We start from the raw sequence: 26,054 nt of genomic DNA on the forward strand, positions 1-26,054 counted from the left end.
ATTATCAAAGATCATTTGTTGCAAACAAGATATTGACGATGGAGCTATAACACTGACGAAACCAAGAAGAAAATCTTATACATTATTGCCGAACCTGAGAAGAGATAAAATGTTTGACATTCTTAAGACTGGGAGGCCCTCTTTTCTTTTACCCAAACACTTTATATCCTTCATGACCCCTTTTGAGCCTGCTTTATTTTTTCTTTGACCCCCTCTTTTGGAATCAAGTGTAGAGTCCAAAAAAAAAATGAATATCCATGCCACCAGAAAATAGGAGCTAGGACAATTAGATTATATAAAAAAAAAAAAGAAAAAAAAGAAACAAAAGAAAGATGAAAAAAAATAGTTAGATCAGCTGTTTTGAACTACGTTTGACTTGATTCCTTTAAAGGATACATAGGCAGCTCTACACTAGGGTTCAGTCTAACCAAATCAAAAATAAAAATTCCCAGTATCTGAAACTGGGGCAGATTTGTTTTTAAATTTTTTTTTATGAAGAGTTGATTCCAAGAGTTGTAAATATACAACCCTATCATCTTGAGTCTATTTTGAGTCTTAATGTGACCCTTTCTTTCTAACCCTCTCCAAAAGCCTTCCAAATAAAGACCTTCCAATTAGTCTTTAAGAATGCCAAGGGAAGCACACAATAAGCAACAGTTTTCACACGATATAGAACAATGTCAAGTTTCTCGCAAAAAATGAAAGAGAAAATAAAAAGAAAAAAAGAAGAGTAAAACACGATAATGGATGAAAATGAGAGAGTCTTATTGGTGAAAACCCTCATGGGCGTTGTAAGGCGATGGTAAGCAGAGATAAATAAATGAGAGAGGTCGGTTGGTGAAAACCTTTCGGGGCACTGTTGGTCAAAGGTGAGCTGTGATTTGATGCAAATGATTAGCACAAAGAGGCCAACTTCAAAGACGAAAGGGAACAACAAGTAGAAAGGGTAGATTGGCTGGATAGATTTCGCTGCTCAGTCCAAAATGCATGTCATGATCATTAAAGTTTGGCTACCATATTCAAAGGAGCCCATTCTTTCTTTCTCTCCCCGTAAAGTGGCATTTTAAGTTAAATACTATTCTTTCTCACTTTTACATCGCGTCATTTTGTCCATTTGCATTATTATTTTTGAGCCAGTCTTTTTTAAAACAAAAGAGAAATGATTTCAAAATCTGTTACCAACTTTCTAACTATACAAAGCGAGTTCTATCCTAGCACATCAAAGAATATATACCAAGGAAGCAACATGCACAATAAATTGTTGAGGTTAAACATGATCTGAGGGTTCATGCAGATGGAAGTTCCAAAGAGAAAATTTTGCTGGTCTATTTCGTTTGAAGCCAACAAAGAAAGGGCCACAAAATTGGTCACTGTTTGCTGGTCTATTTTGTACGCGACATTGACAAAGGCACAAATCCAATTGTGATTTCCTTTGATAAGCCGAACAAAGTGTTTCGAAGAAATCTAAAATGTCACTTAGCAAGACTTGCTTCATGGGAAAATCTGATAGCACCACAGACACAAACTGATATCGGGTGCAAGATAATCAAGTTTGATTTTTAAAGGTAAAAAACCCGCCAAAGTGAAGACTTGCTTTCTAGACAAGGTTCAGCAACACCTTAGACATTCGGGTACGAAACAGTTTGGGGCAACGATGGAAAGCCAAGATTTCCAGAAAGCAATACAGAGTATCTGAGCAACTCGGTATCGCACTGAAAGAATCAGTTCTTCTTCAGCAAGGTGGGCGCAAATTCAAACTACTCAGGGTATCAAGGACACAAACCAACCACCACTGTTAAACTCACAAATCTTGCTTTGTTTGAAGCAGGAAATAAAGTAGCATAGAAATGAAGTTCTCAAAGTACGAATGTCACCAAAGGTAAGTTCTTCAAAGTCTCTGCTTTTTCTTTCTAGGTATGCCCATAATTACATCACTAGCTACTTCATTTTCCAGCATAAGGTACATAGTACTTAGTTGAGATTCCATTTTGATATAGGTCACACCACTCCCATGTTCAGTATTGGGTACACCAATTCCTAGCTGTATTTTCCAACATAAGGTATACTAATATTTAGTGAGGTTCTATTTTCATACAAGGTATCCTATCCCTTAGTTACCTTCTCTCTAAGTGATACAGGGCGCCAACCCTTGGTTAAATTTTCTCAGTGATACAGGGTGCCACCCCTCATATTCTATCTCAGTCATATAGGGTGCCAACCCCTGGTTATATTCATTCTCATTGATATAGGGCGTCAACCCCTAATTATATTCTCTCTTAGTGATACAGGGCGCTAACCCCTTGTTACATTCTTTCTCTGTGATACAAGGCACCAACCCCTGGTTACATTCTTTCTCTGTGATACAGGGCACCAACCCCAGGTTACATTCCCTCCGAGTCTTTCAACCTCAGTAGTAGGAAACGCACTTCCTAGTTTGAGTCATTCCAATAGGAGATGCACTTCCTAATCGGAACTATCAACCCTAGGAGATACACTTCCTAGTACAAATCTTTCAACCTCACTCGTAGGATACGCACTTCCTAGTTTGAGTTATTTCAATAGGAGACGCACTTCCTAATCTAAACCACCAGTCCTAGGAGACGCATGTCCTAGTCCAAGTCTTTCAACCTCATTCGTAGGAGACACACTTCCTAGTATGAGTCATTCTAATAAGAGACACACTTCCTAATCCAAACCACCAATCCTAGGAGACACATTTCCTAGTCTAAGTCTTTCAACCTCACTCTTAGGAGACATACTTCCTAGTTTGAGTCATTTCAATAGGAGACGCACTTCCTAATCTGAACCACCAATCCTAGGAGATACATTTCCTAGTCTTTCAACATCACTCATAGGAGACACATTTCCTAGTTTGAGTAATTCTAATAGGAGACACACTTCCTAATCCAAACCATAAATCCTAGGAGACTCACTTCCTAGTCCAAGTATTTCAACCGCATTCGTAGGAGACACACTACCTAATTTGAGTCATTCAAATAGGAGACGCACTTCCTAATCCGAACCACCAATCCTAGGAGACACACTTCCTAGTCCAAGTCTTTCAACCTTACTCATAGGAGACACACGTCCTAGTTTGCGTCATTCCAATAGGAGACACACTTCCTAATCTGAACCACCAATCCTAGGAGACGCACTTCCTAGTCTAAGTCATTCTAATAGGAGACACACTTCCTAATCCGAACCACCAATCCTAGGAGATGCACATCCTATTCCGAGTCTTTCAACCTCATTCGTAGGAGATGCACTTCCTAGTTTGAGTCATTCCAATTGGAAACGCACTTCCTAATCCAAACCACAAATCCTAGGAGACGCGCTTCCTAGTCCAAGTCTTTCAACCTCACTCGTAGGAGACGCACTTCCTAGTTTGAGTTATTCCAATAGGAGACACACTTCCTAATCTAAACCACCAATCCTAGGAGACGCATGTCCTAGTCCAAGTCTTTCAACCTCATTCGTAGGAGACACACTTCCTAGTTTGAGTCATTCTAATAGGAGACACACTTCCTAATCCAAACCACCAATCCTAGGAGACACACTTCCTAGTCTAAGTCTTTCAACCTCACTCGTAGGTCACACACTTCCTAGTTTGAGTCATTCCAATAGGAGACACACTTCCTAATCTAAACCACCAATCCTAGGAAATGCACTTCCTAGTCTTTCAACCTCACTCGTAGGAGACGCACTTCCTTATTTGAGTCATTCTAATAGGAGACCCACTTCCTAATCCAAACCACCAATCCTAGGAGACTCACTTCCTAGTCCAAGTCTTTCAACCTCATTCGTAGAAGACACACTTCCTAATTTGAGTCATTCCAATATGAGACGCACTTCCTAATCTCAACCACCAATCCTAGGAGAAGCACTTCCTAGTCTTTCAACCTCACTCGTAGGAGACGCACTTCCTTATTTGAGTCATTCTAATAGGAGACCCACTTCCTAATCCAAACCACCAATCCTAGGAGACACACTTCCTAGTCCAAGTCTTTCAACCTCACTCGAAGGAGACACACCTCCTAGTTTGAGTCATTACAATAGGAGACACACTTCCTAATCTGATCCACCAATCCTAGGAGATGCATGTCCTAGTCCAAGTCTTTCAACCTCATTCATAGGAGATGCACTTCCTAGTTTGAGTCATTCCAATAGTCGAAGCACTTCCTAATCCAAAACACCAATCCTAGGAGACGCAGTTCCTAGTCCAAGTCCTTCAACCTTACTCGTAGGAGATGCACTTCCTAGTTTGAGTCATTCCAATAGGAGACACACTTCCTAATCTAAACCACCAATCATAGGAGACGCACTTCCTAGTCCAAGTCTTTCAACCTCACTCATGGGAGACACACTTCCTAGTTTGAGTCATTCCAATAGGAGACGCACTTCCCAATCTGAACCTTTATTCCTAGGAGATGCACTTCCTAGTCCGACTCCTTCAACCTCACTCGTAGGATACACACTTCCTAGCTTGAGTCAACAGGTTTCATTCTAATAGGAGATGCACTTCCTAATATGAGTCATCAATCCAAGGAGACGCAATTCCTAATTCGAGTCCTCCAATCTCAGTGTCATTCCAATGCTACCCATGGGAGACGCACCTCCTAAGTCTAAGTTTTATCAATGTTACACCTAAGATAAGAACATCTTTTTCAGAGCCTTTAGTTTCATTTTTGCATCTTTCAAATAAAATAAGTTGATTTGCAGCTTTACTCAATAACTCACAAAATTTTCTCAGTGCCAAACTCAGGCAGAAAATTGTTTGTCTTTGATGGCTTTGCAAGCCCCATCATAGAACACATGTGACGATTAAAGCTTGCAATTTCATTCTCTCATCCGAAGAAAGAAGTCATTCAATCTCCATTTTCTTTTATTTTCAGCATGAGTCACTACTATTCATACCTCCCATTTTCATTACTTAACCCAGGTAGAACCTTTTTGCCTAGGGGGATCCAACTCATAGTTCCCGATAGAAGTACTCTTCGCTCAGGCTATTTTACGTAGCTTAACCCAGGTAGAACCCTTTTGCCTAGGGGGATCCAACTCATATTTTCGAGTAGAAGTACTCTTCACTCAGGATGTTTTATGTAACTTAACCCAGGTAGAACCTTTTCGCCTAGGGGGATCCAGCTCATAGTTCCGGGTAGAAGTATTCGTTACTTAGGATGTTTTACGTAGCTTAACTCAGATAGAACCATTTCACCTAGAGGGATCCAGCTCATAGTTCCGGGTAGAAGTACTCTTCACTCAGGTTATTTTTCGTAGCTTAACTCAGGTAGAACCTTTTTGCCTAGGAGGAACCAGCTCATAGTTCCGGGTAAAAGTACTTTTCTCTCAGGTTGTTTTACGTAGCTTAACTCAGGTAGAACCGTTTCACCTAGTGGGATCCAGCTCATAGTTCTGGGTAGAAGTACTCTTCACTCAGGTTGTTTTTCATAGCTTAACTCAGGTAGAACCATTTCGCCTAGGGGAAACTAGCTCATAGTTCTGGGTAGAAGTACTCTTCGCTCAGGTGTTTTATGTAACTTAACTCAGGTAGAACCGTTTTGCCTAGGGGGATCCAGCTCATAGTTCCGGGTAGAAGTACTCCTCGGTCAAGGTGTTTTACGTAGCTTAACTCATGTAGAACCGTTTCTCCTAAGGGGATCCAGCTCATAGTTCCAGGTAGAAGTACTTTTCGCTCAGATTGTTTTACATAGCTTAACTCAAGTAGAACCGTTTCTCCTACGGGGATCCAGCTCATAGTTCCGGGTAGAAGTACTCTTCGCTCAGGTTGTTTTACGTAGCTTAACTCAGGTAGAACCGTTTCGCCTAGAGGGATCCAGCTCATAGTTCCGGGTAGAAGTACACTTCACTCTTGTTATTTTTAGTAGCTTAACTCAAGTAGAACTATTTCGCCTAGGGGGATCCAGCTCATAGTTTCGGGTAGACGTACTCTTCACTCAGGGTATTTTGCATAGCTTAACTCAGGTAGAACCATTGCGCCTAGGGGGGATCTAGATCATAGTTCCAGGTAGAAGTATTCTTCGCTCAGGTTGGTTTTACGTAGCATAACCCAGGTAAAACCTTTTCGCCTAAGGGGATCCAGCTCATATTCCGGGTAGAAGTACTCTTCGCTCAGGCTGTTTTACGTAGCTTAACCCAGGTAAAACCTTTTCGCCTAAGGGGATCCAGCTCATATTCCGGGTAGAAGTACTCTTCGCTCAGGCTGTTTTACATAGCTTAACATAGGTAGAACCTTTTCACCTAGGGGGATCGAGCTCACATTCCGGATAGAAGTACTCTTTTCTTAGGTTGTTTTACGTATCTTAACGTAGGTAGAACTTTTTCTTCTAGGGGGATCCAACTCATATTTCCGGGTAGAAGTACTCTTCGCTCATGTTGTTTTTACGTAGCTTAACTCAGGTAGAACCTTTTCGCCTAGAGGGTCCAGCTCATATTTTCGGGTAGAAGTATCCTTGGCTCTGGCTCGTTTACGTATCTTAACCTGGGTAGAACCTTTTTTCATAGGGGGATCCGGCTCATATTTCCGGGTAGAAGTATCCTTCGCTCAGGCTCTTTTACGTAGCTTAACCTGGGTAGAACCTTGTCACCTAGGGGGTTTTATCTCATAGTTCCGGGTAGAGATACTCTTCGCTCAGGCCAGTTTTTGTAGCTTAACCCAAGTAGAACCTTTTCGCCTAGGGGGATCCAGCTCATATTTTCGGGTAGAAGTACTCTTCGTAGTTTCACACAGGTAGAACCTTTTCGCCCAGGGGATTAAATATTTTACTAGTAATACATGGTACCAACCCCTGGTTATATTCATTCTCAGTAATACAGGCTATCAACCCCTGGTTACATTCCTTATCAGTAATACATGGTATCAACCCCTGCTTACATTCCTTCTCAGTAATACATGGTACTAACCACCGGTTACATTTCCTTTTAGTGATACAGGGTACGAACCCCTGATTACATTTCCTTTCAGTAATACAGGGTACCAACCCCTAGTTACTTTTCTTTCAGTAATATAGGGTACCAACCCCTGCTTACATTCCTTCTCAGTAATACAGGGTGCCAGCCCCTGGTTACATTTCCTTTTAGTAATATAGGGTACACCACTCCCTAGTGGATTTGAGCTTAAAAGCAGGGTATACCACTCCCTAATATCTTTGTTAATATAGGGTACGCCATTCCCTAGTTGTATTTTTCAACATAAGGTAAACCAATCCTTAGTTGAGACATCATTTTGACAAGAAAGGTACACCATTCCAAAAAAGAAAAAAAAAAGAAAACAAATCATTATCATGTTTTCCCCGGGTACACCATTCCCGACATTTTATTGCTTTCAATAAAGAAGTAGTTTAGATTTTTGTTACAATAACTCACGAAATTTTCCTATTACAAACTGGGGCAGAAAATTTTTGTTCGTTTGTTTGTTTTGGTATCTGAGCAGGTTTTACTTCGAGGCACAGGGTTCGAGATGACTAAAAGAAGAATTCTCAATCCATAATAAAGAAGAGAAAAAGGAAAAGAAGTGAATTCAAATGCAGAAGCAGATGGAAAGGATATGGATTGCTCAAGCCATGACTTAAGTTGCGAGCTTTACATTACCCATTTTGATCAGAAGAAGCCATAGAAGAATGAAGTAGCACATGCAGCTAGCAAGCATCAAGGTTCAGATCAAAATTTGCATGAAGAACCAGTCAAGACTCAAGATCAAGGTTTTTGAAGACTTATATATATGTATCTTGTAACGCATAGCTGATAGGATTATTTAGTTTCTTTTAATTTTGATGTAATAACATGACTACAAACCGGAGCCTCGACAGAACCTCATTCGACTCTCCAAACTCGGCATTTTATCCTTTTTCTTGAACTACACGTGACCTGATTTTCTTATAACCCGGGATATGTAGGTTGTCCAAAATCAGGACTCGATTGCACTCTTTCACTCTTTTCTCTTATTTCTTCCCTTTTAATAATGATATGGTAAAAAATCGGTTGCATAGCTCACTTGTTCTTTGCCTGAAAACTTTTCATGTTTCCAAGCAAAGAGGGACATGCTGTGAGCACCTAATTTTTTACCATATTTGAGTTTTCATCACTTTTTTGTATTTAATATTTTCTAGTTTTAATCTTGATATTTTAACTTTTATATTATTTTATTAGTAAGCTTTATTAGAGAATATGTAATATTTTTAACAAAGTCTATTACATAAAGGGAGAAAGAATTTATTTTAAATCACGGACCAAATCTAATAAAATTACTTTCTTCTTTTCCTATACTATTTTCTTTTCCTATCACCCACCTACTATACTATTCACTTGTCACATCCTACTCCCCTTTCCCATCATTCATTTTTAACACTCCTCCTCTCATATTTTCTTATTATATGTACACACGTAAGGAAGAAACGAAGACATGAAAAGCAGAGAGGGAAGATAGATCTGAAAAAGATAGAAAAACAAGAGGAAAAAAACTCCTTCTCTTTCACCATAAAAAACAGCCGCAAAATACCGGCGAAAACCAGTCCGAAACAGTCCTAAAAATCAGCCTTTAACCACCTAAAATCTCCATTAAAATCAGCAGTTATCTCCATGAAACCCAGATCTAAAACACCTCCAGGTTCTTCCGTTTAGTCACCAATCTTCCTCCGTCATTCATGGGTTGATAACGTAGAGCCAAGTTTTGTTCGAGATTTTTGTTTGAGTTCTAAGTTTGAAGTTTTCGTTTTGCTTTCCCGTCGTCGCTCTCTTCGTTGTACACCCAGTGATATTTCAATAGATATTAAACCTTCTATTCATTCAAGGTTACACTTTAACTCTATTCTTTCCTTGATTTTCAAATCTTGTTTCACGGATGTTGGATTTATTTGTTGATTTCTATTATGTTTTGTTTTACTACTTATGCAATGATATATTTGGCTTTTTTTTATGATACTCTCTTGAATTTAATTGATCAGTTTATATTTAAATTTTTATTTTTATTTGTTCGAATTACTTGGTTGAGCTATCTGTTGAATTGGTACAATTGAAAATACTTTAAAATGTGTTTGTTTGTTAATAATGAAATCTGAGGACGAAGTGTGGAGTCAAATTTGTTTTCTTTTATAAATTGAAGGTTTAAGTTTCAAATAGTTTGTAACGTAGACCATGAAGGGATAATTGGGTTAAATTCATTAAAGGAATATGGACAGTGGGTAGGTTAGCTTAGAAAAGAAATTTTGTTTTTCTTTAAATTATTTCGTCATGTCTTATTATACGTTTAGGTCGTAGGAGTACCCATTTCATTTTTCTTTCAGTTGATTTATCTTTCTTTAATGAACATTTCTCATAACTTAAATGTATCATTTGGCCTTTTTCATGTAAACTAAATAAAATTCGTAACTTTGGACCTTCACAATAATCTCAAACTTAGAAAGAATTAATTCATGAACATCGCTAGTATGCTTTAGGCGCATATTAATAAATAAATTATCATGATTATGTACATGTTCGTGTGACATAGTTATGATTTTCAAAATTAAAAACCGAAGTATGCGTTCGTGCAACTTTGGGCAAAACAATCGAGTATAATAAAATGTTATTAATTGTATTCACGTACGTGTGACATGATTGTGGCACAATAAACAAAATGGATTCACACACGTGATTCGTTCCAAAGATAATACCATATTTTAATGATTAAAAGCATATAGATAAAACATGAAAACCAACAAATCACAGTTTATCCAAAAATAATATAAGCCAAATATAGTCAATAAAGCGACCGAGCTAGAATCACGAGACTCGGGGAATGCCTTACACCTTCTCCCCGGTCAACAGAATTCCTTACCCGGACTTTATTTTTGCAGACCAATAATAATAGAGTCAAACCTTCCTTTGACTGGGGATTCAAATAAAAGGTGACATCGAACACCCAAAAACTCAATTCCAAGTGGCGAGTCTGTAAATAAAATAATCTCTACTCAAGTTTGTCACTTTAATTGAAAAAATTCTTTAACCCACAATAATTCATATACATTTATATTTTGTGGGGGGTAAAAAGGGGTGTGACACATACTGTATGTGATGCAACTTAGTGAAATCTTCGTGTACTCACAATCTAAATATACTCAATCACTAAGTACTATATATGGCCAATCCAACCCAGGGAAGATCCATCCCTCCAATATATATACACATCAACTGACAGTCAGTCACTTAGTACTACAGAAGGCCAATCCAGCCCAGGGGAAGATCCTTCCCCAAATATCAATAATTCAGACAAGATCCATTTCCAAGAAAAATTCATCCCTCAATATAAATGCTTCGGGCAAGATCCATGTCAAGGAAAATCCATCCCTCAATATAAATGCGTCGGGAAAGATCCATGCCCAGGGAAGATCCATCCCTCAATATATATATCTATGGCAAGATCCATGGACAGAAAGATCCATCCCAGATATATACATATCAATTGCGCTCACTATGGGGGTGTAGATTCCGGAGGGGCTCCTTCAGCCCAAGCTCTATAATAGCCAAATCCAGACATAAATAAATAAATAAACATAAATATCACTTAGAATCTCCAGTCTCTCGGGCTCTCAATGACACAAAAATCCACCTCACATAATGATATGATGTATTAATAAATGACAACAGAGACTGAGATATGATATACAAGTGGCAGATGTGACTGAGTACAAAATTATATTTTAAACAAATAGTTCAACATCAATACGACCCATGTTGGACCCAAAATATATCGGCGTGTAGCCTATACATGATCTTTAATATGAGTCTCAGCTCAATTTCTCTAACACGTGGAGGATATGCGGATAATGATATTTATTTAATTATGGAACTCCACAGAATCAATTAAGTCACAATTCCTATGATGCACGCCCACACGCCCATCACCTAGAATGTGTGTCATCTCCAAACAATTCATACAACACGTACTTCAGGGATTCATACCCTCAGAACAAAGTTTAGAAGTGTTACTTACCTCAAACCGTGAAATTTCTTTATTCTGCAATGCCTTTGCCTCGCGAATCGGCCTCTAAATGCCTCGAATCTAGACACAAATAATTTGATTCAGTCAAAATAAATTATAGGAATGAATTCCATATGAAATACAATTTTTCCAATAAAATCCGAAATTACACCCAAAAATCGCCCGTGGGGCCCACATCTCGGAACCTGACAAAAGTTACAAAATCCGAAATTTCATTCAACCACGAGTCTAACCATACCAATTTTACCAAATTCTGATATCAACTCGACCCTCAAATCTTCAAATTAAACCAAGAGAGTTTTGTAAATTTTTCAACTTAAATCACCAATTAAATGTTAAAATCAACCATGGATTCGGGTAATTTGACCAATATTGAGTTAAGAACACTTGCTCCATTGTTTTCCTTAAACATCTCCCGAACATTGCTTCTTCTCGAGCTCCAATTCGTCCAAAATGGAAAATGGGACGAAGTCCTATTTTCAGAACTTAAACTTTTTGCCCAGCGATTACTTCTTCGTGTTCATGGCCCTGCGAAGCACAAAAATGCTGCCATATTTTTCTCCTTAGCATTCACAACCTCCTCATCGCATTCGCGAAGCCTTCCGACCTATGCCCTTCGCGTTCGCGAGCGAAGAGCGGCGTTCGCGAAGGCTTAACGCCAGGCATGCCCCCAACTCCCCTTCCTCTTTGCGTTCGCATTCGCGTAGGCTTCCCCAACCTCTTCTTAGTGTTCGTGTCTTTTTTATCGCGTTCACGATGGGAAAATTACAGCAGCCCACAAATCCTTCTTCGTGAACGCATGAGACCCTTCACGTTCGCGAAGAACAACACCAGACACCAGTTCCAGCAGTTGCAAAACAAGGAAAAATGATCTGAAACCGTCCCGGAACTCACCCGAGGCCCCCGAGACCTCAACCAAATACACCAAAAAGTCCTAAAACATCATATAAACTTAGTCGAAACCTCAAATCACATCAAATAATACTAAAATAATGAATCATACCCCAATTCAACCTTAATGAAACTAAAAATTTCCAACGTCTACATTTGACGTCGAAACCTATCAAATCAAGTCCGATTGACCTCAAATTTTGCACACAAGTCATAAATGACATAACGGAGCTATGCAAATTTTCAGATTTGGATTTTGACTCCGATATCAAAACACCAACTCCCCGGTCAAACTTCCAAACTTAAATTTCTATTTTAGTCATTTTAAGCCTAATTTAGCTATGGGTTTTTAAATAATTTTTCAGACATGCTCCTAAGTCCAAAATCACCATACGGAGCTATTTAAATCATCATAACTTTATTCCTGGGTCGTTTACAGATAAGTCGACATCTTAAGCTTTAAACCTTGGAACTAAGTGTTCCAATTCATTCCAAAACCTCACCGGACCCGAACCAATCACCCCGGCATGTCACATAACAACTGTAAATCATAAATTGAGCAGTAAATAAGAGAACATGGTAATAATACTCAAAACGACCGGTTGGATTGTTACAGGACCCGACCACCTAGAATTTAGTATTCTAGGAAGAGATTCCACCTCGAATTAAACAAGAGAACTGCTTTACCTGGTGCAAACTCACGATGCATAATGTGCCTGTCATTCCATCTCTTTGTCTTCTCCTTATAAAATTTTGCATTCTCATATACATGCAAATGAAACTCCTCAATCTCAACTTTCTTTTCAAGACCACTAAAATTCACATTAGGACTAATTTCGATTATACCATATAAATCATGCACAAATTCTCATAATGCTTGGGACTTATAAGCACCTTGAACATATTAAAAGTGACTTCATCATCATGCACTCTCATCTTCATCTTACCTTCCTTCACATTAATAATTACCCCACTAGTAGCCAAGAATGGTCACTCCAAAATAACAGGCACTTCCTCATCTGCCTTGTTGTCAAGAATAATAAAGTCGAAAAGAAAATGAACTTCCCCACTTGTACTAGCACATCCTAAATAATCCCTTCTAGCATTGCCAACGACCTACTGCTAATTGTAAAGTGATCGTAGTAGGTTTAGGGGCTCCAAATTCGAGTTGCTTGGAAGCTGATAAATGCATCAAATTAATACTTGCCCCCAAATCACACAGGTCTCTACCAACCTCATGTTTCCTAAAGGCTAAGGGGATTGTAAAATATCCAGGATCTGTCAGCTTTGGAGGAAGCTTATGCTACACTATATTACTGCACTCCTTAGTAAGTGTAACTGCTTTAAATTTTTGTATGTATCTGCTTGTTAGCCACAATATTTTTAAGATACTTGGCATATTTAGGCACTTTCTGTAACACTTCCACTAAAGGCAAATTCACACGTATTTGGATCAAAATATCTAAAAACCTCCTATACTTGGCATTGTCTTTTAACTTCTGCAGTCTTTGTGGGAAAGGCGATGGTGGCCTTGCATCTATCTCTCTCTTTTGTTTATCATCGATCTTTTCTGTTTCCTTCACTAGCTTAGCCACCAGCTCTCTTTCAGGTACAGAATTTATAGAGGGCAGATCCTCCAGTTATCTCCCAATTCTTAGTGTAATTTCTTTCACTTGTTCTATGGGATATTTTTTCAGTATCTCTTGGGAGAGCTCCAACAGGTCTGATATTCTGATTGGATGCTATTTGCACCACTTGCGTCTACAAATTTCTAAAGTCTGTCCTGAGCTGCTGGTTATCAAGTAAAAACATTTTCAACAAATCATTTGTGCTCTCACACATTTAGGTTCATTGGACCCCAACCTTGCTGTCCCACACAATAAATAGATTCCTGATTAAATTGGGCAATGGTCACTCGTGTGATCTTCTTAATAAATCCCACAACATGTATCGATATGTTGTACATGATGCTTTTGATGCACTTTACCCATTGCCATCTTAGTCACATGATTTGTCAAATTATCCATATTTGCCCTCATGGTTGAAATCTTATCTAGCTCAAGTGCGCCTGCTACCCTCTTTTTTATCATTCTTCTCGGTTCTCCATCACCTTGCCAGTTATGATCATTTGAGGTGAAGTTGTTCAATAGTGTTTGAATTTCACTATAAGGTTTCTGCATGCAACTCCCTCCGCAAGCTGAGTCGATATTCAGTTTGGAGGTCTCGTCTAACCCATCAACAAATGTGTGACCTAACACCTCATTGCTCGGATAGTGATGTGAACAATCTTTGAGCAGCTTCTTGTATCTTTTCCAAGCTTGATGAAAAGTCTCGCCATCCTATTGTTGAAACCTAAGTATGTGGCTCCTTAGTGACTTAGTCTTCTCGTGGGGAAAACTTGATTAAATATTTTATTTCTAGATCATCCCATGTGCGAATTAAGTTAGCTGGTTCTTTATGAACCCATTCTTTTTCTTCCCCCAATAGATAAAAAGGAAACAATGTTAGTTGGCATAGTCTTTGGAAACATTCGGATAGTTGTAAGTATCCGTAATTTCCAAAAAGTTCTAAATATTCCTCTGCGGATCTTCATGAGAGAGACCTACAAATTTTCCAGTGGACTGAATTAGTTGCACCATGTATTGCTTCAGCTCAAATGATCAGTAATGTCATGCTTTACAATAGCCTGGGTCATGTTTTCAAGATTAGGCCTTGCTGCCTCGATCACCGATCGCTCATCGTTTTCTGCTATCTCTATTGGTTGTGGTTGGACTATGATGCTTAACTCTGCAGTTCTAACACTTGCTTCAGCCTCCCTCCTTAACTTATGGAAGAGTTTTTAAGATTCAGGATCGTAACGAGGAAGATCATTCAAGCTTCCACTTCTCTAATCAATGGGAACACCTATAGAAGCAGAATAACAAATAAATTAAAAATTGATCAGATAATGAATAAAAGCTTTTTTCAAACAAGTAGTTAATTTCTAAATCCCCGTCAATGGCGCCAAAAATTAACTTGTTGGGGCCAACGCACATGCAAGAATACACGGCTGATAAGTAATAAAGTGAGAAGAAAGTATAGTTCTCACGAGGACTTTTGATCGACCATTGGTTGTTCAATATGTGCAGCAGTCTAAGGGAGGAGACTGGACAGTGGTAAACCGAGCACACCTATCACCTAGCAAAAAGAATGCACCAAAAGTCCCAAAAATCATAGCACTGCTGCACAAAACACCAGTTGTTCTAATGATTTTGATACACCGGGTATGAAGGAGAAGAAAGCAGGGATACATGAACCTAATGTTACACCAATCCAAAATATAGGAGCTTGTGATGCGCAAACTGGGAAACAATCAAAAGGGTGAGATTGGACAGTGGTGACTCGAAATGATACATCACCTAATAAAAACATGGCATCAGGTCATAAAATATAGCCTGTTGGAGCAATTTCTGCAGGTACTTGATGTGATGGTGTAAAGAGCGTTAGCTGCTCTAATTCTTTTGAACCGTTGCATAATGAGAATGAACAAGGTTAGCTACTCTGTACGTAGTATTTGTGTCAGTCAGTCCAAGGTTTGAATCTAGACTGTACAGTGGCAAAATACAGCAGTTGGTGTGAAGGATATGTCTAATGTAAAATCTCTTCAAAAGTTCTTATATCCTGGTATGTTAGCAAGCACAAGTGCATCTAATGTACATAATATTTGAAACTTCATTCTTGCTTAAATTCACTTGTTTCATTGCTATGTTTTTGTTTATTCATAAACCGTAATGACATAAAGAAAAAATTCACATGAGCATTGCAATATTTTTATCATTAAAATAGGATTTTCAATATACTAACCTGTTAAATGATTCAATCTATTGATCACTTGAAGATGGTGACGAAGGCTGATCAAACACTATCTTTGCAAGTTGCCTGTACTTACTCCCTAGCTAATCATATTTACTCTCTAGCCTTTCCAAACGTCCTTTTAATGATTCATTTTCTTTTACAGTAGGATTCAGCTTTTCCAACAATACAGCTTTACTACTTTTCAACTCCTTAACGGTTATCCCACCACCAAATCCAACTACATGACTTTTTTGTTGAGGCCCGAAGCACCTTTATACTACCTCAATATTTGTAAGAGACGATTCATATTGCACGAATTCATTGATTTTATCCTGTAAAATAAAAAATAATTTAATTAAAATAATACAACACAGTAAATAAATAAGGTAAATACAAATTTATCAATAAACATACATATTTCTCATTGGTTTCAGGTTCGACAAGCTTGTTGTTTTTCTTACCATCTTTACCTCCCTTCACATTCAAATAAACAATTCAAAGAAATCTTTGTAACAAAGATGAGGTTTCTTAATAGAATTATAAGATTTACTCACCAATTCACAAATGATCTCCCTAATTGGCTTATTACCCGTACGATGATGCATACTCAACTTAGATCTATTGACTGAGTTTCTTGTACTTGTCTCCTAAATTAACAATATACCGGCAAAATTCTGGTTAGCCACTTAATATAACATGATGTTAATAAATAGCTTGAAATCATACCTTAAATTTTTCAGTAAAAAAATTCTCCTTGACCAGCCATTCCCAACCACTCTTGTCTATCCCATTTGGAACATCTTTTAGAGTATAACGAAATGGCTTAGACTTAATATTCTTGTGCATCGATCCTCTTCAATTGTTCCATAACTTTCTCATATGTTTCAAGACATGATCTAGTTGATTATTTATGTCATCACTGTCAAATTTGTCCTACAATATTTCACAGTGGAATTACAGGAGAGCATAGAAAAACTTGAAAGGCAGTCCTCTCCGGTGGAAGAATTATCTCACGTTCTGAAAAGAGCATTGACCTGGAACAAAACACCTTTTTTTTAGTGTATCTGTTATATTAACTTTGTTTCTTTACACCTTTTGATACATCCAGTTTATGGACTTCAACAATTATCTTGCTTGTGCTGGCTATGATTATTCTGGATCTTATGGTATATTTTCTTCTATGAACAAATCGTTTGAGTTCATATCATTGTACCTGTTTTTTTCTCTCTAGCTGTGACATTGTACATTGTTTTGCAGGGAATAATGGCAATTCTATAAATCCAGCTCAATGTTGTATCTGTTGTTAACCTTGTGATATCCGTCGGTATTGTTGTTGAATTCTGTGTCCATATAACGCATGCCTTCTTGGTTAGTCTTCTATCACAGTGATCTATCTGGTCTACTACTCTTTTTAAAATAATGGGAGAGTAGAGCTCAAATGATGTCTTTCATTTGCTCTTGCCTAGTATTAGCTTTACACATGTTGTATCTATCCCTTGAATGACAGATGAAAAAGATGAACATTTAACTCATGTACGGACGTCTAAAATTAGCAGAGATAGAAAAAGAAGAAGAAATTGAGTTAACATATTGTATTAACAAGTAGAAATGGAGAAGGCAAATCAAGAAAGTAATGCTTAAATCTTTACCGTAACAGCTTCCCACGTGTATTGTAGCTTATATTTTTCGATGTCTGCCCATGAGTGTACATGCAATGGGCACATATTATGATCACAAACCAATATACCTAAGTGTCTCGTAAATGAAGCATGATGCTGCCCAACAACCCTATTGTGGTAGAAAGTGACATGCAACGTTTCTCTAACTTTGAGTCCTCCAACTTTTTTACACATATTCGTTCCTCTCACTTTTTTTACCTTTTCAGATTCACATGGCCCTGCAAATTCTAATTTAACTCAAATATAAAAATAGATCTTGTACAATAACAATGAAACGATCTTATAGCTTGAGATAATAAAATACTTATTTCACTTCTCTGAGTGCACTGCATCTCTTCTTCTTCATGAGGAAAAAGAGTATCACCTTCAAATGTTTAATCAAAACCAGGAGGCACAATATTTCCTCCAACTTTGAGTTCTGCAACATTTTTATATCTATCTGTTCCTCTCACCTTGTTTACCTTTTCAGATTCACAAAGCCCTGAAAATTTCAATTTAAGTCAATTATAAAAATAGTTATTATACAATAACAACAAAAATATCTTACAGCTTGAGATTATAATATACCTATTTCACTCCTCTGAGTGCCCTGCATCTCTTCTTCTTCATGAGGAAAAAGAGTATCACTTTCAAATATTTGGTCAAAACTAGGAGGCGCAACATTTTCACCAACTTTGAGTCCTGCAATATTTTTATACCAATTCGTTCCTCTCGATTTTTTTAACTTTTCAGATTCACAAAGCCCTACAAATTCCAATTTTAGTCAAATATAAAAATAGTTCTTATACAATAATAAGAAAAAAATCGTATAGCTTGAGATAATAAAATACTTATTTCACTTCTCTGATTGCCCTGCAACTCTTCTTCTTCATGAGGAAAAAGAGTATCACCTTCAAATATTTGATCAAAACCAGGAGGCACAACATTATCTCCAGCTTTGAGTCCTGTAATATTTTTACACCAATTCGTTCCTCTCAGTGTTTTTATCTTTTCAGATTCACAAAGCCCTACAAATTCCAATTTAAGTCAAATATAAAAATAGTTCTTATACAATAACAACAAAAAAATCTTACAGCTTGAGATAATAAAATACTTATTTCACTTCTCTGAGTGCCCTGCATTTCTTCTTCTTCACGAGAAAAAAGAGTATCACCTTCAAATGTTTGATTAAAACCAGGAGGCGCAAAATTTTCTCCAACTTTGAATCATGCAACATGTTTACACCAATTCGTTCCTCTCAGTGTTTTTATCTTTTAAGATTCTCAAAGCCCTGCAAATTCCAATTTAAGTCAAATATAAAAATAGCTCTTATACAATAATAACAACAAAAAAATCTTATAACTTGAGATAATAAAATACTTATTTCACTTCTCTGAGTGTTCTGCATCTCTTCTTCTTCATGAGAAAAAAGAGTATCACCTTCAAATATTTGATCAAAATCAAGAGGTGCAAGACTATCATTATGAGTTCATACATTCAGATCAGAAGCTAATACATTAAAAGCTTTAATTTTGCCAATCAAACCTTGTTGTTCAGCCTTTACTCTTACAGAACCCAATGCTCTGAAGCTCTGTCCTCGCCCCTTGACATAGCACAAAAGCAATTGAGTAACAGATGTCTATCATGTCAGTTTTATCATATATGAACATATGAAGGTCTTTGAAAGAAGCTAGGAAGTTACATGGCCGTAGACAACAGTAATAAAGATAATTTACAGAAACATGATGCATAGAAACCTGGAGATAAAAAAATATTTAGCAAGTCAAATTCATCATATAAGAACATATAATCAGTTAAGAGAAAATCCACTAATATAGTCTTAGAATCTTTTTCTGAACTTGTAAATCAAATGGAATCCAGTACGAAACTTCCCTCATCATAAGTGGTTGCCTAATTAAATAAAGGAGTTGATAAATATCCAAACCTTCATGAGTTCTTTTTCTTTTCAGTTGTGAAGGATGATCTAACTCCTCTAAATTATCAATAGTTTCTTGCAAAACCTCAAAAGTATCACGAGGTTGAACCTTTCGTACAATATGCCAACCTTTATTGGAAAGATCGTCAACGTAAAAAACTTATGATGCTTGGTTTGCTAATACTAAAGGCTCAGTTATTTTCAGAAATCGCTGGCGGTTAACACTTAAAAAGCCATATACATCTATTTTAACTCCCTTTTCTTGGTCATACACATAAAACCACGTACATCGAAATAAAACTATTATTCCTCCACCAATAAATTGTAATTCTAGTATATCTGTTAGTTCTCCATAGTAATCAATTTTCTTATTCTCTTCATCTGTCTCTCCAACTACAACCACCCCGCAGTTCTGAGTTCTCAAACCTTTATCATAATCTTTCACATGAAACCTATATCCATTAATAAGGTAGTCGCGATGACTTGTCACATATGTCGTGGGACCGCGTGACAATGAGAGCAAATCTTCCATTATTTTACTATCATTGCATTTGTGTAATCATGCAACCTATCAAGATCAAGCACATAGTTTAGCAAATAATATTTACATACTTGGTTTGAAAAATATTAATGTTAATTAGTACTCACATTTTCTTTTAACCAATTAATGAATTGCCTATCAGACTTTTCTTGAGAGTTATCAATTGAAGTTAGTGAAAACTCTCTACAAATAATTAAAGCATAATAACATGTCATTTTAATGGAAAACAAAGAAGAAAAGGTACATAAAATTAAAATTTTAAAACAAGTCATTACTTACTCGAGAAATGGTTGCATTTTATCACAATTCTTCAAAATATAAAAATGTGCTTGCTCCAGTTCATTTTGAATCAAGTTTGTGTGGTTTGTCACCTCTTAAAGCTCTTCCAGGTTGACAAAAAATTGTTAAACCTTCATCAGATTCTATAATACCACCATTATAATTTCGTTCAAGGCGATTAAACTTTGTTTCCATTGTATGTATATACCTTGAACATAAGGTCCTACATTTAGTTGCCAAATATCTCTTTGCAATAGAACCTTCAGCGCAAGCGCTATTACAAATAAATGGTTTCATAAAGTATATATATATATATCGCTCTATTGGATACATCCATCGATATTTAGAAGGTCCGACAATCTTAGTTTCATTAGCTAAATGAATTGGCAAGTACTCCATGACATCAAAAATTATAGGAGGGAAGACATTTTCTAGCTTGCACACAGTTATTGGGATTAGGGCATCTATCTACTCTAATTCATCCACACTTAAACATTTCGATCCAAGCATGTTGAAAAACAAAGACAACTCAATAAGCAGTTCACACACAGATTTGCATACCATACCCCGTAGAGCAAGTGAGAGTAAATGTTGTAGAAGAACATGGCAATCATGACTTTTTAGACCAAAAATTTTGTGATCTTTAAGGTTGACACACTGGAACTATTTGATGAAAATCCATCTGGGACCTTTAAGTTCTTCAAGAAACTGAAAAATATGTACTTCTCTTCAGGAGATAATGTGTAACATGTTGTTGGTAAGTCATATTTATCCCCAATTTTTATTGGATGCAATTCTTTCCTAATGTTCATTGCTTGCAAATCCAACCGAGTGTTTATGGTGTCTGTGGTTTTTCCTTTGATATATAAGATTGTCCCCAAAATATTATCACATATATTTTTCTCAATGTGCATTACATCTAAGTTATGCCGCAACAAAATAGTTTTTCAATATGGGAGATCAAAGAAAATACTCTTTTTATTCCAATTATCACCCCTACTCTCATGTGATATTTTAATCTTCTTCTTTGGATCCATTGCTAGTTGTAACCCTTCTAAATCAGCCACTTGATCAAGTATATCATCACAAGACAACTGTTTTGGTGGTAATCTTCACTCCTTAGTGCCATCAAATGATACTTTATCATTCCTCCATTTGTGATTAAGAGGAAGAAAGCGTTTATGGCCCATATAGCACTTTTTTTACAATTTTGTAACCTAATTGAGTGAATTTCTTTATTGCGACATGGGCAGGCTAGTTTTCCCTTTGTACTCCTTCCAGAGAAATTTTCATAGGCGGAAAAGTCATTAATGGTCCATAATAAAGATGCATGTAACACAAAGTTTTGTTTAGTTGACACATCAAAGGTCTCCACTCTAAATTCCCACAATTCCTTTAATTCCTCTATCAAAGGCTGGAGGTAAACATCAATAGCGTCTCCAGGACTCTCAGGACCTGAAATAATCATCAACAAAATAAAATTTTCTTTCTTCGTGCATAGCCAAGGTGATAAATTATAAGGAATAAGTACCACAGACCAAATGCTATACAAAGTTTTGTAATTTCCAAATGGTTGAAAACCATCGCTAGCAAGCCCAAGTCGAACATTACGAGGCTCGGATGCAAAATATTGATGAAGTTCATCAAACGTTTTCTAAGCTATTGAATCAGCTGGGTGCCTCATTATTCCATCTTCAACTCTTTTGTCATGGTTCCATCTCATCAGAGAAGATATTTTCGAGGATATAAATAATCTTTGAAGTCTTGGCTTTAGAGGAAAATGACGTAAAATCTTGTATGGTATCTTTTTTTCACTTTTAAATTTGGTTTCCCCACTACATTTATCCTCCTTCCATCTAGATGCACTACAAAATTTTCAAGACTCAAGAGACTTATCATCTTTCCAGTATAACATACAATCATTCTTACATGCATCAATCTTCTTGTAAGAAAGCCCTAGGTACCGAATTACCTTCTTTGCTTCGTAATATGAATCTGGCAAGTTTGATCCATCCGGCAATAAATCTTCTTTCAAGAGCTTCAACAACATTGTAAATGACGCATTACTCCAATTACCAATACATTTGATATGAAGCAATCTTACCAAAGTAGAAATTTTAGAAACTTTTGAATCTTGATACAATGGTTTCTCAAAATCTTTTAAGATCCTATAGAATTTTTTTGCTTCAATATTTGGTTCCTCCTCAGACAGCCCATCAACATCATTGTTCATATTGTCTCCTTTAAAAGTGAGATATAAATCTCTTAAAATTTCATGTATTTCATCCTCACCATCACCCTCTTCAATGATATTATCATCTACAAATTCATAATCTGACGAGGACTCATCTAATCTCTCCCCATGGTGATACCAAAGGGTATAATTTTGGACTATTCCGTGTACTGTTAAATGTGACCTAACCAGCTCACGTGTTCCTGAAATTGTATTACAACATTTGACGCATGGACAACGTATTTCACGTGTTTCTCCTAATCTTTTAAAAGCATAATCCAGAAAATTCTCCACTCCAAGTATATAAGCGTTATCAAGTCGATCATGAATAAGTTTCATTCATTGCTTATCAGCTGGTGCATACACAAAATTAATAAACATATATACTCAACCAAAAAATATTAGTTTAGCAATGAATAAGAAATGAACATAAGAGAATAAAAACATATTAGTCACCTTTACTAATCAATATTAGTCAATCTGAAGATTATTTTTATAATACGTTTGAACAATTACTCACATCCACCATTTCACTGGCCTATAGCCCAACTAACAACCTTAATTTTTACAATAAAGGATGAATAAATATATTAAATTTTTAGTACTTATGAAAATTGAGAATATTTTTTTGTAACGATTTTATAAATAAGCTACAAATCAGGAAAACTAAAAAAAAGATTATTCTGTATTGATGCTCTTATAGTGTGGTTGTTGATTAAGAAAATATTACCTTAAATTACCTTGAATCTAATCTTGGTATAGAAACTATAGAATGCTCTATCTTTTATTTGTTCTCTTAAGGCAGTACACTCCATCTCTACAACTTCTAACAAATAAAATTCTATATCCACTACCCCTTAGTAAATGATCATAACTAGACAATACAGAGAACCTTTGTAAGAGTAAATGTATCAACATCAAAACTATCAAAGATCTATAGTCAGTATACATCTATAACAAAAGTGTTAGTGTTATCTAATAGAGGAGAGGAAATAATCATGCTAAAACTAGACTATCTACAACAAACTAATAAACAACCTGACAGAAATGATAATAATCATGCTAAAACTAGACTATCTAAAACAAAGTTCTCACATAAACATGTATTCAACTTTAATGATTAAATTATTGGTAATTCAGCGTGAAGAACATTATTGTGACATCATAAAATATATATTGAAGCTCACCTTATATAACACAAGTTGTATGTTTAATAAAGATAAAGATCAAAATTTTGCAAATGAAGTACGTCTCAAGATTCTCTTTTCCATTTATCCAAGCCTTTTATCTTTAACAAGCAGAGAACCATAGAAGATCTATTGTAGAGGAGGACCAGAAAGACAGAAGGAACTCAAATTCACAAATTAACCACATCGCTCACTTAGAGAAATATAATACATAATAGCATTATACTAGCAGCATAAAGGACATAAAATCCTTTCGGAGAATGGAAGAAGGGGTCTCTCAACAACAACTCTACCATATAAAAGATGATCTAGCTAAACCTCAAAGTTATAATTTATTGGGAAGACAAGAATTGAATTTGAACAGCCACGAGCTAAGGAGGAGGCAGTGTGCACAAGAGCTAGTGGCTATTGAAACACTTGTAGAGCCCAAATGTAACCGAAAAGAAAAATAATGAACTCACATTTTAGATTCGTCAACTATACTCAAACAAGCAAGCAAACAAACAAACCCAGTGGAGTCCCACAATTGGGGTCTGGGGAGGGTAGTGTGTACGCAGACCTTACCCCTACCTTGAGGAGGTAAAGAAGATAGAGAGGTTATTTCCAAAGGACACTCGACCCGAGAAGATGAAAAAAATGGTGTTGACATGATATTTTACAAAATTTCAATGCATATCCCTTCAATTATTTGTAGTATTGATCTTTTGGGAATGTAGTTCCTCTAAGAGAAAACGAAAAAAATGGATATCAGTAGTTTCAACATCGTAGCAGCCCAACCACATCAAAGAAAAGCCATGGAATCAACATCTCAATGAGGTTCAATCTCCGAAAAGGGAGTGTAGTCAAAAGAACGCAACACCACGGGCAGTAAACAAGTGAAACAACAGTATATTGAGTTAATATGTCCAAGTTCTGTATCGCACATTATAAAGAAACTAAAATATATAAAGCACTCCATGGTTAACAATCTTGTAACCAACAATGCTTTATATCACTGACGAGGAATTACATGAATCAAACTTCGAAGTTCCAATGCTAAGTGAGACTGGGAAATGACGAGGAATTATGTCACAGCCTAAAATTCACTATAGGTCGTGATGGCGCCTAACACCACCGTCAGACAAGCCAACGTTAATTCATCAATTTATTTACTCATTTATTACTCTCGAGATCAGAATCTCCATTACTTAAATAGTATAAAATAGAATTTACAGGGAAAAATGATAATAACTACGTGATATACAATAACGATCAACCAGCAGAAACCCCCAAAATCCGGTGTCACAAGTGCATGAGCAATTTTTAAGGAGTACAATATTAATACAACGTCTGTCCCGAATATAATAAGATAGAATTAAATAAATAGTACAATGGAGACTCGGTGGACTGCGATGTGTGGCCTAAAATGCAGCTCACATAAAGTCTCCTCAACAGTGCGCCTACGTGCCAGGATGATCACCAAATGAACCTGTCAGTTCCTGCAGATTTAGTGCAGAAGTGCATCATGAGTACATAAATCAACGCATACCCAGTAAGTATCTAGCCTAACCCTAAATGAGTAGTGATGAGGGGTCGACATCGACACTTACCGTAGGTCAAATAAAGCAATATAATAAAACTTAAGCAGATATATAGTGTACGACAATAACAAGATAAATCTATAAGGTGCATAATCTTTCAATTATTTCTTTTAAAGTATAAGTTTCTCAATCTTGTATCGTGCCTTAATAGCTCAGAAATTATCAAGTGTCATTATCAAATAAATAAGGAACATCGTATATTATGTCGGGCATCAGCAGAAAGATAATCTCGTGAATGTTCGGACTACCAGCGGTATAACGCATGATTATGCCGAGGTCGTTCGTCCCGATCCAGAATAATATGTACACTGTCGAGGGTCGAGCGGCACGAACCATATATGCACCTATATATTGCCGAGGCGTTCGGCCCGCTCCACAAGAAAATCAAGAAAATTCACCGAATCACGAGACACGTGTTTACAATACCATACAGGAGCGTAAAATAAACATAATCGTTACCATTTCTCAATTTACTTACCCAAAATTCAAAGTGTCAAGGCTTGGAATATTATACATACGTTTATTTCTAATTCAAATTCAACTATAACTTTAATTAGTTAAGCCAGCAAAATGAGTTCAGATAATTTAAATATCGCAGGATAAGATCCTAAGTCTACCCGGACATAACATGCTTTAGCTACGTACGGACTCTCGTCACCTCATGCGTACATAGCATCCACAACTAGTTGCACATAACAATAATTATCACCTAGGGGCTGGTTTCCCCCTCATAAAGTTAGACAGGAGACTTACCTCGCTTCGAAGTTCCATCATCGGTTCCAAGGCCTCTCAACACCTCAAACCAATGCCCGTCGGTCCAAAACTAGTAAAAATAATATGCAAACCAATCAAAATATACTCTAATACCCATAATTAATCAATTTAAACAATTTCCAACTCCGCTCGAAAAGTCGATAAA

General features: G+C 36.7%; 1 long non-coding RNA gene across 1 annotated transcript; it reads left to right on the plus strand.

The window, feature by feature from the left end:
* The first annotated feature begins 8,404 nt into the window (after positions 1-8,404).
* On the plus strand, positions 8,405-16,166 carry LOC142173352 (uncharacterized). Its single transcript, XR_012703116.1, has 3 exons — positions 8,405-8,807; positions 13,110-13,215; positions 15,016-16,166. It is a non-coding gene; the product is annotated as an uncharacterized LOC142173352 (long non-coding RNA).
* The last annotated feature ends 9,888 nt before the right edge of the window (positions 16,167-26,054 follow it).

The sequence above is a fragment of the Nicotiana tabacum genome, chromosome 19, assembly GCF_000715075.1.
Source record: "Nicotiana tabacum cultivar K326 chromosome 19, ASM71507v2, whole genome shotgun sequence".
Classification (NCBI taxonomy): Eukaryota; Viridiplantae; Streptophyta; class Magnoliopsida; order Solanales; family Solanaceae; genus Nicotiana; species Nicotiana tabacum.